Consider the following 14,151-nt stretch of genomic DNA (forward strand, 5'->3'; position numbering starts at 1 on the left):
GGTGCAGTGTGCTGCTTTTACTCACTTTTTGATGTCTTTCTTCTCTCTCTGGAACAAAATGGTTCCAGGGAGAGAAGAACCAGCTAGATCCTGTGCCTGTATTTACAAAATCACTGGCCAAGATCTGCTGACGTACACCCCCTACAACCAATGACAGCCGGGGTGAGTGGCGGGGCGCGCTCTAAATCTGGCAGAGCAAAGCGATGTATGGGTATGTCGCTTTGCCTTCAGCTACCGCCCGTCCGCAGTACATTGTGGGCGGGGGAAGTGGTTAAATTATGCATAGGAATAAGAGAGACTGCCAGAATCACATCTGAATCATGGCACTGCACAAATCTTCCATGTACGATGTGGTATCAAAAAGTTTCAAGACAAGTTGCTGAATGATTTCAACATTTTCAGGGGTTGAGCATGTTGAAGGTCTTCCTGATCTCTTGTCATCTTCCAGTTATGTTCTTCCTCTCTTGAAGCGTGCATGCCACTCAAAACACCTCAGCCGCCTCATTGCAGCATCGCTGTAAACGTGCCAAATCATGTCAAACGTCTCTGTGGAAGATTTGCCCAGTTTCACACAGAATTTCACATTTGCTCTTTGTTCTAACTTGCTGTCCATGATGAAATGGCAGATGTGGTAACACAGGTGGTCAGAATAGCACCACTTGCATAACTCTGATGTACACAGGACAATTTCTTTTGGTACACTTACTTATAGAGGTCGGTGCTCCCTGTGACTGTCCGTGCAGCCTTGTGCTGCCATCTGTTGGCCTGATACAAAACTGGTCTCGAAATGCTCATATATAGCATTAAAAAAGATGTGTGTGTGCCAACCTAAACTCATCATTCAAAATGCCAGGAATGAATGGGCATTATATAAGATAAACTGTGGTAGAAAAGAATTCTTTTTTACTGGCTTTTCTTCACAGCATGTAATATGTTCTAATAAATTGTTCTGTCTTTCTGAGAACAATTTAAGATGCATATTATCTACGACAGAATTCTTGTGACAGACTACAATCGACCAGTGTCACCCATCAGTGCTACCCAGTAGTTGCGCCCATAAGTGCCTAGCAGTGCCATCAGTCAGTGCCACCAGTCAGTGTCCATCAGTGCCACCTGTCAGTGCCCATCAGGGCCGCATATCAGTGCATCATCATCAGTGCCTCCTCATCAATGCCCAACAGTGCCGCATCATCAGTGCCACCTCATCAGTGCAGTCTATCAGTGCCCATCAGTGCTGAAAACTGCTTCTCTCTCCATACAAGTCAATGGGAGTGCTAAAATAGCTCAATGCAGGTTGGTTTAGCTTAGAAGGAGATCAGAAAGAGGTCAGCTGTACCGGTCAATAAACTGTAAATGATCTAAGAAGCATCTCAAACTGTTCTCAAATGCAAGTGCATTCTCTTATCAAAATAAATACTTTGTGCAGCGCTACTAATGAATAGCATTCATATGATAATAATAATAACAACTTCAAACTTCTAAAATATATGAACGTGCAACAATATGAGACAACATCAATTTGAAATAATCATGCATTTCATATAATTGTGCAACATCTCATTCATAAGTGCAAAGTGTATTTCAATGTGTCCCAAAAAACTCTGTTATGAACAGACACAAATGATAATCCACCATGTGGACTCTCTTATTTTAATATACTTTGTGCAAAATAAAAACCATTGTTCCAATGTGTATCATCACCAATCAGTGATCTCCCTTATATGTACTCACCTCCACTACAGATCTCTAAATCCCAAGAATAGAAGGAAAGATTAGGGGGGATAGGATCAACATGTCTAGACACATAAGTGGTCCATATAGTGAACTTGGTTTAAAGTTATTCACTTTAAAGTCATCACAGAGGACAAGGGGGCAGTCTTTATGTCTGGAGAAAAAGAGATTTAATCTCCAAATACAAAAAGGCTTCTTCACAGTAAGAGCTGTGAATATATGGAATAGATTCCCTCAAGAACTGTTTCTGGCCAGCTCAATAGATTGTTTTAAGAAAGGATTCTTTCCTAAATGCACATAATATATCTGGATACTAATATTTATAATTAAATCTGATCCAGGGAATATCTGATTGCCTCTTGGGGGATCAGGAAGGAATTTTTTTCCCATACTGAAGCAAATTGGATCATGCTTTATTGTGTTTCTTTTGCCTTCCTCTGGATCAACTATGGGTATTGGATAGTGTATAAGGGGGGGTTATGTTTGTGTGTGTTGTTTTTTATTCTCTTTTGGTTGAATTCGATGGATTTATGTCTTTTTTCAGTCAGATTAACTATGTAACAATATACATGATAAGAAGCTCCACCAATCGAAATTTGGCAATCAACTTTTTATTTCGTAGGTCCGTCTAATGAAGCTAAGCCTTTGGGGAAGTAAACGTAATGCCAGAGCCACACCCTTCTGGCGTCATCCCATTCATTCTGAGCTGTTATTTGGCTTTTAGGGAGAAAGTAATTATTGGCATACAAGAGTTTGTGGATCCACTGATCACTATTGTGAGTGCCTTGTTCACTGCTACATACGTATTTGGATACTTTTTTTCTGTATGTTATGTCAGTATATTTGCATCTTTTTGGAAGCAATACATTACTTTATACAGAGAGCTTAAGATTCTGTTTTGTTCTGTTGAGAGGATCTGTGAGGAGAGCCACAAAATAAGCTGATTGCTAGATTTTGATTGGTGTAATTTATAGAATTCATATAATTAAGAGGTCTATAGTGGAGGTGAGCATATAAAGGAGGGCACTGATGGGTAGTGATACACAATGGAAAAAGTTTTTTATTTTGAACAAAGTAAACTGAAATAAGAGTGTCCATGTGGGGAATTATCATTCTTATCTGATCATAACTTATTTTTTTGGTCCACAAGGACTATATTGAATTATAAGTATGATGGAGATGTAGAACAATATTTGAAGTGTATGATCATTTTTTTAAATGGATTATATCACATATTGTTGCACAATCATATACTTTAGAAGTTTTTAATTTTTTTGTTTTCATATGAATGTTATTAATTATTTGTGCTGCGCAGAGTTTATTATGTAGATTGTTTCTGAGGGTGAATACCAGAGTGTGGGATCTTGCTTATACCTCATAGATATATACTTTTTATTGCTCGGTGACAACTTAGGCTTCATTTCATTCTCTTAGCGTCACAAGCAGAAAGCCTGTCAACACAGCCCCATAAAGTGGAACTTCAGCAAAGTCTTCTTTTTTTTGCTTTTGCTTTACATAGAGCCTCTATCAGATTTTCATTTTATGGTATGTAGTTACTACAGGAACATTTGCATGTACCACGTGGAGAGGTTCCCCAGCACATGCTTCAGCCATCTACCACAAGTGATTATTTTAACCCACATTTTCCACACCTCATGATGCTTGTCATTTATGTTTCATAATCTCTTTGTAACACTATCTGCTCTACCAGTAAGTTTGCCCCGTACTTGTTCCTTTCTCACTGTTTCCATGCTGATCATTCCCTTTATTCCTGGCAGGTGGCTTTTTAACCTGACCTGAAAATGTGTGTTTGGAATGATATTGAGATACACTGTAAGGCGTCTCTAGTACCCCTTTATCTTCTCCATTCCCTGTGGGATTTCAGATTAGACATGTATATCTAAGAGTGAGTTCTGACTGCTCTAAAATGTTTACAGTATTTTTAGTCATCCTGTGTAATCTGTTCCATAATTATTATAAATCTTCAGGAAAAAAAAACAAAAAAATGTCCTGTCCACCCTCTACCCCCCTCCTTAGATAATCCCATACCACACTATGAAGCAGAAGAAAGAAAACCTGGGATTCAATTTTTCAGATGACCAAAGTTTCAGGTGAATATTTGGGACTTTTAGATAGGTACAGGTGGGTGGAATGGGATTTTTTTTCCATTTAGATGAGCTTTAAGTAGTTGCTGTCTTCAGCAATGAGAGTGAGACCTCCCAATAACAACAGTTGTAGTAAGGGGGGGGGGGGGGCAAAACTCTCAAATGCAAAAGTCTTCCCATTTGAATCCCCAAGAGAAATATACTGTACAGCCAGTAGTTCCGTCAGGCCACCAGTGTCTACTCGAAGGTGAAATATAAGTCTGTGTGAACTGACCCTTTAATTTTACTGGCTTGTGCCAACACGGGAACATCTTTCCTTTCCTTTTATAGCTCTCTGCCGTGTTCTTAAGTGTGCCATCTAGGTTATGTCATAAATCTGATATAAGCTAATTTTAACCTGATTACACTTTACTTGTTGAGTAAAAGTAAACATTTATTTATCAACTCAGCTCATAAGAGAGATGTGAAATTACACGCTTTTTTAATTTACAAACAAACCTCCTTTTACAGTAACTGAGAAGTCAATTAATGTAATGTCATATTTAATCCTACATGTGCTTGGCGAGATTTCAGTAAAGTTTGTCATGCAGAACGCATTAGGAAGACAAGGGCATTTTGAGACCTTTTTTTCTTGTCCTAATTAGTCTGAAGAACAAAATGCTGTCCATTGCGATCTGCCAAAACACAGATATCTTGGCAGATTTCAGGCAACAAGAGATATAAATAACTCCCTTATGTGAAAATAAATGAAAGAGAAGTCATTTACTGTTTAGCTTCATTGCAAAACAGTACAGTATCACCTATCTGAAAAACAGTTTGAGAGCATTAGAATGTAAAAAGTGCCCGTTTCCAAAAATGGCTTCTGAAAGTTGTCTTTATTTTATTGTGAAGCTAGTGCTGGGTTCTTGTGCTTAGGAGAATATTCCTAATTTACTAAAGTTAGGTGAACTAAAGCGATCCTGTAATTACTTCAAGCCAGTCATGTGTAGAGAAAGGAAAATGAATACAAAGCATATAATTCATATGACTGAACCTTGATTTACCTTACTTCAAAACCTACAGTATGTGTTTCCTGTGTGAACTCATTCCCTAAACTGTGCACGCAGATTCTTCATAAATGCAGCAATCTATTCAGCCTTGTTTCAGTGCCATATTTCACCACTATTTTGTGCTCCATGCTATACCTAATAATCATCAGCACCACTGGTACTACATACAAGCTTGCATCCAAAGTCAGAAATCAGTCCTGGAGCTTTGTTTTTAAGGTTTTTTTAAGGGGATTTAGAACTGGGACAGGGTAAGGGGGTATAGGATGCCCAAGGGAACTGATGACTAAGGAAAAACTTCCTGGAACTATTCACAAACTTTCTCTGCAGCACAATCTCTGTTGAAGATCTAGCCAGCATCTTCATAATGTAGAACCCCAGACCCTAAATTAAATTCTCCTCTTCACCCAGCAATCTGGAGGTTTTCTTGAGCAGGGAATCTGGCTCCTGTCCCTTTAGAGAAGTGAACAGTCACTAGTAGTGGGTTAATCTGGTTTCCCACCAGAGTGATCCTTCCCTTCCCTCAGATCCTCTCCTGTACCACTTGTGGGTTGACTGCTGCTACCAGGCCTATCAGCTGGACTGCTCCTTCCCTGCCATACAAGTGGTCCTCTGTCAGGGGGCCAGTGAGTTCCAAGCTTTCCACCTCTCCAGCTCCACGCAGGCCCCATCACACTAGGCCTCTTGGCAGCCTCCTTCCTCACAGCCTCACATCTTCCTTTCTCCTTCTTTCACCCGCCTCTCCCACACTCCACACTCCTGCCACTGAGCAGACTCCAAAACCTTTTAAGAGTGTCCAGCCCCTTGCCAAACTCTTGTTGGGGATTGGCTAGGACCCCTCAAGAGTGCAGGCAGCCATTCCTCAGATCCACCCACTGCCTCTAATGCCTTTCTCCAAAAGCCCTAGAGCAGGGAGAAATTCCAGAGGGGCTGGCCTGCAGAGCCTCTCAGCCCTGACCACAATTTGATCCCTCTCTGGCTATTACATCTGGGCTGCTGCTCAGCCCCTGTATAACCACTGGAGTATAGCTCCCCCCTAGCTAAACTATGAGGGTGCTACATATGGTCCAGCTTATTTGAATGGAGGAGTGGGCAGAGAGGACAGCCATAGTCAGCACTCTTAACAAACGTCTATGTCAGGTCCTTTGGCTCTTAATAACCCCCACAGCAGCAGAAGATTACAACTGCAGATGACTTTGGATTCTAACTAAAACAGCAGCCAGCAGCTCAAGGGACACTGCTCATTGAATGTTAGCACTGCTTCTTGAGATGATTTTTTAAAATATTTTTGACTAAATGTAGGCTTTAATTCTGCACCAAGAGTATACAAAACTGTAGGTTTAACACAGTTTTCTATAGCTAGCCTCCTCTAACAACCATAATCATTTGTCAAGTGTGTTACTACTACTATAGGAGTCCGCACATGTCAACTGCTGTAAGGTTTGGGGGGAGGGGTAAAGGTTCCAGACAGTGTCTGAAAGAAAGGTACCCTTTATTCATGAGTTCCAGCTGCCATGTTGCACATTACAAATGCAAATCAATTGACCATACATTGCTCCACTTGCCTTATTCTTAAAGTGGGAGTACCTGAACACAGGTGTCAGTGCATCGGTTGTAGTACTATAAGTTAAACTGTAATAACTTGCAATAAGATATATTGACAAGATTCATATATAGCATAATTCTGCCTTCTTTGGATATTTTAGCAGGTGGCAGGCTGAGTAACTACAGGAAGTCATATCATGCATCATATTTTATAAACTGTTTGATGTGCACATCATCTACAGTTAGACTAACTGTGCAAAACCACAAAGAGAAGTGAGAATCGTGAAGTCTCAAGTGTGTAGGCCATATAGAGGAGACAATGATGAGAAGCAAGTCTCCACTTAAATTAAAGTGACATTAAATCCAAAAACAAAAATATAATATATTGCAGCTTTCTACACCTTAACTGTGTTGGCTGCATTCATTTTCTTTTTTAATTTTTTCCCCTTTATTTTCATCTCTTGATCCAGCCAGTAACAAACTACTTGTCTTAGTGTGTCTCTACTCTGGACCAATGGAAACACTTTTGGACACCAGTATTTTTAACTTGTGGAGAAAGTAGTGTAACTGCAATAGCCGGCACACCCAAATATTTTAGTCCAGCACATATTTTCTGGTGGAACCTGGGTTTCGAACTACACATAATGCAAACTAAGGTAGCTGCTATAGGCGAAGTGCACTGCAGCACTGGCCATGGTGTTTGAGTTGGCCATTAATCCTTAAAATTGACATGTATAAAATTCTAAATGGCGATGTGTACATTATGTATCAAACCTATCTGATGCATTACAAAATGGATTTAGAGTTGTTCTCCCATGTCCTTACATATAGTTATAATATATGTAAACCCTAGCAATAACTTTATCTAAATTGGTCCCTCTTGGTCTGGTAATTATCCCATTAAAAGTGTTTTGTACATCAATAATTTTATGCTCTTGATGTCATGTCTGTCAGGGGATATGTACACCTCCCTGTAGGGTGGCTTCTACATTTCATCCCTTGCAGATTCTTTCTTACCCCTATCCTTTTCATCTCCTTCTTTGCGTGTCTATTTCTCTTCTTATATGTGCGGAGACCTTTTACATTTCAAGTTGCAATAGGCTTTTTACATTTTCATTATATGCTTGTACACTTTTCAGCAATGTGTTTTTATATTCATTTACTTTTGGTTCCTGGATCTATATGCTTATGGATATCCTTATTTTGCTTAATTTCTTTGCTAGACTGTTATTGGTTATCTTTATTGGATATCTATTGGCATAATGTTATATGTACTATCATTGTGCATATACTACTACAATCCATTTTCCCTTTTTCTTTGGATATTGTGTTTGCTGTATCTTGACATTTTTATGTCCTTCTTTTCTCTTTTAATATACAAAGTTAATAAAGAAAACGTTAAATCTAAAAATGTTTTGCAATATATGTTTAACTTATTCAAAAAATATCTGTTGATCTTACTGAAAATCTTGTAAGCAGATAATTTCCTGTGCTGACTGTTATCACTTACATTGTTCTGTGAGGACTACAGAACCATGTCCTTCTATGTTATGGACCATATTAGAGACATTGGACTTCCATAGTTCTATCTTGTTTCTGTTGTCTAGACAAAAAAAGGTGAGTGATTATTATCCTTTTGGTTTTTTTTTTAAGAAAACGAAGAAAAAAACACATCTAAGGATGGGTAAGTTGCACTGTATTACATTTTTTTTTAGATACACTATAATTGGGCCCTCTTGGGAAAACATAGTTACATAGTTACATAATTAGTCTGGCTGAAAAAAAGGCAAAAGTCGATTAAGTTCAACCATTAAAAAAAAAGTTATAATCCTATACCCACAGTTGATCCAGAGGAAGGCAAAAAAAACCCCAGCAAAGCATGATCCAATTTGCTCCTGCAGGGAAAAAACTTCCTTCCTGATCCCCCGAGAAGCAATTGGATATTCCCTGGATCAACTTTACCTATAAATGTTAGTATTCAGTTATATTCTGTGTATCTAGGAAAGAATCCAGGCCTTTTTTAAAGCAATCCACTGAGCTGGCCAGAACCAACTCTTGAGGGAGTCTATTCCACATTTTTATAGCTCTCACTGTGATGAAACCTTTCCGTGTTTGGAGATTACATTTATTTTCCTCCAGGCGTAAAGAGTGCCCCCTTGTCCCCTGTGATGACCTCAGGGTGAATAGCTCTACACCAAGTTCGCTATATGAAACACTGATGTATTTATACGTGTTGATCATATTCCCCCCTTAATCTCCTCTTCTCAAGAGAGAATAAATTCAGTTCCTCTAATCTTTTCTCATAGCTGAGCTCCTCCATGCCTCTTATCAGTTTGGTTGCCCTTATCTGTACTTTCTCCAGTTCCCCAATGTTCTTTTTGTGAATTGGTGCCCAAAACTGAACTGCATATTCCAGATGAGGTGTTACTAATGATTTGTACAGGGGTGATATGATAGCTCCCTCTCTGGAGTCTATACCTCTTTTAATACAGACGAGGATTTTGCTTGCGTTAGAACCCGCAGCTTGGCATTGCATGCCATTATTAAGCTTTTGATCTACCAGAACCTCCAGAACCTTCTCCACCATTGATTCCCCCAGTTGTACTCCTCTTAGTATGTATGATGCATGCATATTCTTAGCCCCCAAGTGCATAACCTTACATTTATCAACATTAAACCTCTTTTGCCACATAGTTGCCCAATTAAACAGTGCATTGAGGTCAGCTTGTAAGTTGAAGACATCATGAAAACATTGGATGCTTCAACTATAAAGAAATGTTTGAAACCAGAAGACGTCAGAATGTGAAAATCTGAATTAAATTCACAGAAGGGTTCAAGTTAAAAAGGTATGTAAATACAAGTAGCAATTCCAAAAGTAAAATTAAATTATCTTTACAGGAATAGCAGAAATATAAAATTTTCAAAAAAGAACTAAAATAAACATGTGATCAGTCTCCGGTCATTCTGTGCTCCTCCTTGTAGAAGTCCAAGAATCTAGTGGACTTGCCCTTTAAGAATTTCCCAAGTGAGAATGTACTCTTATTTTATTCAGGATGCTTTAAATCATAAGCTGTAACTTAATGATAACAGTATTTTTTTGCAGAATGTTTGTATATCTACTCAGAAACCATGCTTTTATTTCTTCTCTCCCCAGGAATAAATCCCATTTTCTTTACTCTACATGGACAGAGTCAGACAGCACAAGCACAGACCATTTTTCACCGCATTAATCCTAACATAAAAAGTGCATTGTGGTTCAGAATAAATATTTACTTAGGGTTGCAGATTAATACTGAGAGCTCTCAAACTACAGATCTTGTTTTGACTGGACCTGCTCTTGTTCAAGTTAGCAGTATAGTAGGTCAAAAAATACTTTGATTTCTTCAGCATGTACAAATACAAATCTCTCAGGACTCTGAATCTTCCATCTTTCCTTTGCTTTAAATCTGAAGAGTATTCATACCTTGTGGCAATGGATATAGTAAAAATGTAAAAAGTGGTACAGTGGTAATATATATTCTCTTTCCATTGCCTAATTCCTACTTCGGGAATGGATCTCTAAAATAGCAGAATGTAGGACTATGAATAATGGAAAAGCAGAAACTATGTATTTAAGTGCTAAAAACTACCGTGAAATGCTTTGCTGTCTATATAGCTGTACAATATTTGGTTTGGTAGTTTTGGCTATACAGATGCTTTGTGACTTATATAAAGGTCCAGGATTCATTAGGATTGATTTATTAAAAGCAAATAGACTGCGCACTTTGAAAGGGAATTTTCCCCAGAGCTTAGTAAATGAGGTGAAGCTCTACTGACTTCCATCATTCAATCATGCATGTTATTGCGTGTTCTTTCATTCTTTCTTTCATTTACTAAGCTTTGTGGAAATTTCTCTTGTAATGTGCTATTTTCCTTGCAAAGTAAACAGCCTATTTGATTGTAGTATATCAACCCGCTATGTTCAGTAGTGCATGTTTTCCAAAAGAGAACCACCAATTATCAGCAGAAACCATTCAATAGTAAGTAGTGCTGTATAACTTCTCATGCTTTGAGAATATTACTTCTGAGTAACTGGCCTTCTGAATTCTGAGGTCCAAGAGTGTTACCATCTAAGAGTATGGAAAGTTGTTCAGAAAACTTCTGGGTTGTAAATCAAGGCTTCCAGCTGTCTAAATACATGAGGGATAATAAAAGTAAACCGTGTGTTAATTAACAGTGTAAAGTGTCTATGTATAAGACATTCAGGCACCTGGGGGAGGTTTGCACATACCTACTGTCAGGAACCTCAGGCTCGCACTGCTAATTTTCAAGCACATGCTCATAGTTGTGAGCATAGATGTGCACGTGCTTATAGTCATGAGCATAGATGTGTACCTGGACCTAAAAGAATGAGATCCCTGTCTGCTTCTGACCTGGATCCTGATTGTGATTTTGTACCTGGCTGCTAACGAATTTGGCTTGTGACATGACTCCTCATTTCTGCCAATCCTACCTTAGCATCTCCAAGTTCAAGTTCGGTGAACAAACTTCCTAGCACCTGCACCCTTCCACTGCCCTGGCAGACCCTGTCTCCACCACAGGAGCGCTTGGATGGGAGTAATGCAAAAGGCCAACCTCATCATCCCAAGCTCCAGCAACAGGTACATGACACCTACAAAATGTATCTGTAATTATGTGGGGGCCTAAAACGCTGGTGTGCTCATTTATGATGTTTTGGCCCTCCCCCTCTCTTCTCCTGAACCTCTATAGTAATCTCTGACGACTTGAAAAACAGCCTTTAGAGTCACTTTACTTTTTTTGGTTAAAATAAGTCCCCCACCGCAGCTGTTAACTTCTCTCTCCTCTGGGTACCTCCTTAGAAAGCTGGATGCTCAGGGATGACCTGTGAATGCGCACTCCCAAGCCGGGCTGTGTATGTCCATAAGTCCTTAGACCCACACAGGCCCATACAGTAAGCAATGACCCCATTCCCTCCTCACAGGAGTTTAAGTGGCAGCACCAGGATCCTATGGCTCTGTGATGGATATGGTAAAATGCCTATTTGGTTTCTTGTTGGATATATACATTTTTCTATATATATCTACTTTTATTACTTTTATGTTTTTCATATTCATAAATGTATTGTATGAATATATATGTGTTGTGTGTATATTTGTTGTCTTGCTGGTCTTTGTAGTTATCCTTGCTCAAGAAATGTCTGCTCACCAACCCCTCCCTTCGAGTGGACTTGAAGACAAAGGAATGTTTTTCTTTTTATAGATAAGACATTGGCCAAGATCACGCCTATACTCTGGAGAAGATTGTTTTTGTGTAGAGTGACCAAAGACTAATATAATGCTTATGCTGTTCTCACATGATGTTCACATCATTTTGCATATATAAACTCACTTTTTCATTTCAATAAATTAGAGAAGTTTTCACAGACCAAACGTGTCAGTGTGAGTTTCTTTATGTGCGCACATTCCTGAGCTAGCCAGCAAGATTAATTAGGTCAGGAGCAGATAATCACCAGACATTTAGTCCTCATCTAAATCAGCTCCACTTCCCCCAGCATCTCCTGTGAAAGCAGGAAGTGAGGGGAGTGGTGTTGCAGCTGAGACAGTGCTTGAGGGGTGACAGGAGTTAGATAAGTGTTTAGGGATGTGGGTGGGTAGGACAAGTTGTGGGTGGGTGCTGCGGATGTAGTTGCAGAAAAGGCACAGAGTCCAGTTGTTGATAAACTGGAACTTATATTGTAAAACATACCAACTACAAACAACCCCAGCAGGAGAGCACCACTAAGGGTTACACTCACAGTTCAATTCTGGGCAGAGAGTCAAATGTTAAAGATGCACCAACAGTGTTTGTCTTTAGAGGGCGGAATGTGGCCAAAAGGGAGGTTCAGGATTGCAAGTCCCTATCCTGTCCCTACTTATCAGGATTCTTTCCCTGCCTCTTTCACTCACCCTGACAGGCAGGTGCTCTTTCCCTTTACCAACCACCTTGCAAAATGCGCACCAAAATCTGGGGGCGGGGACTAATAAAGACTCTGCTCATCCAAAGATGGCCACCAGAGGTCAACTGAAACACTGCCTCCAGGAACACGGAAACCCATAGAGAAACCACGTTTCTCTTGACTTCCTCTCCAGCTGTGATGTCATTCTGGTCGGGGACCCTCCTACAGTGGAGAAAGCAGACTGGACCTGCCTGCAAAGTAGTGGGGTGCTTTTTACCTTAATGCAGATAACATATTACGATAGAAAAGCACTTGACTTTATAATCACTTTAATCACATTAGTAGACCAGTAGAGAGGTATGAGAGGCAAGAAGAAGCAGGACAAAGCTTTAACTTTTCTCCATAAACTGATATTTGCATAAATGAATACAATGTGTTTCAGGGCTACTGGAAGAAATTCTAGATACTTTCAGGGCCCCACAGTTGTTGTCAATTTGCACTGCAGAAGGTGACAACAGGTGTATTTTAAGACTTGATTGATTCAGTGAAAAATATTTGTGACCGACATTAAGGATTTGAATATTAATAAATCCCAATTTTTTTCTTAGCTAATAAGGCTTGTATTTTGCTTGGAAATCCCTCACAAAGTCCTCTGTATATCACTTAGCATTCCAACACTTGGTGCTTACCTGCTTGGGTATCGCTCCTGTCACACATAGAATTTTAGTGATAATATTAATATTAGAGTAATAATAATATAGTAAGACATGGAAGTATTATCTGTCTATGTTTATCATATTATCCATGTCAATTTAATATTCCATCTATGAGTTCTTTGTTAGGGAATCAGTATTCCAAAATAATGCCACATTTTAACTAAATGTGACTGTGTTTAAATGAAACTGCGAGCCAATGTATGATAGTCTGCTGGAAACAAACACATATCATTCCTGGAGTAGGTATATTTGGTTTTTCAAAGAAACCATCTGCTTTAGAGTATATCTTTGATAGCTTAAGTGGTTATAGGCCCTTATACTGTGTATGCCCAGTGAAGTGACTAGCCTCAGGTGATACAGAGAAACAAATCCTCCTACATAAGTTTTAGCTGTTTATCCACAGGGCTACAGTTAGTTCCTTATATATTTGGACACAGGCATAATTTTGAGTTTTTTTTCAGGTATTTACCAAAACATATTCAAGCTATAGTTATATGATGGATATGGGCTGAAAGTACACACTCTCAGGTTTAATTTGAGGGTATGTGCATCCAAATTGGAGGAAGGGTTTAGGAATTACAGCTCTTAAGAGTAGCCATCCCCTCTTTTTCAAGGGACCAAAAGTAATTGGACAATTGAATCAAAAGCAGTTTTATGGCCAGGTGTGGGCTACTCCTTCATTATTCATCAATTAAGCAGGTAAACGGTCTGGAGTTCATTCTAAGTGTGGTATTTGCATTGGAATCTATTGCATGTGTGCAAAAGAGCTGTCCATGCAAGTAAAACAGGCCATTGTAAGGCTTCAAAAATGAAACAAATCCATCAGAGAGATAGCAGCAACATTAGGAGTGGCCAAATTAACAGTTTGGTACATTCTGAAGAAAGAACAATGCACTGGTGAGCTCCGCAACATAAAAAGGCATGGACTTTCACAGAAGACAACAGTGGTGGAGGATCACAGGATCCTCTCTATGGTAAAGAAAAACCCATTCATAACATCCAGACAAGTGGAGGACACTCTACAGGAGGTGGGCGTATCATTGTCAAAGTCTACAATCAAGATAAAACATCAG

General features: G+C 39.2%; 1 long non-coding RNA gene across 1 annotated transcript; it reads left to right on the plus strand.

Moving 5' to 3' along the window:
- Positions 1-2,466: 2,466 nt before the first annotated feature.
- On the plus strand, positions 2,467-11,841 carry LOC149466397 (uncharacterized). The gene is made up of 4 exons (XR_016312093.1): positions 2,467-2,564; positions 8,081-8,111; positions 10,925-11,067; positions 11,687-11,841. It is a non-coding gene; the product is annotated as an uncharacterized LOC149466397 (long non-coding RNA).
- The last annotated feature ends 2,310 nt before the right edge of the window (positions 11,842-14,151 follow it).

The sequence above is a fragment of the Staurois parvus genome, unplaced genomic scaffold (assembly GCF_062004578.1).
Source record: "Staurois parvus isolate SC_StPar_1 unplaced genomic scaffold, SC_StPar_1.0 ptg000131l, whole genome shotgun sequence".
Taxonomy (NCBI): domain Eukaryota; kingdom Metazoa; phylum Chordata; class Amphibia; order Anura; family Ranidae; genus Staurois; species Staurois parvus.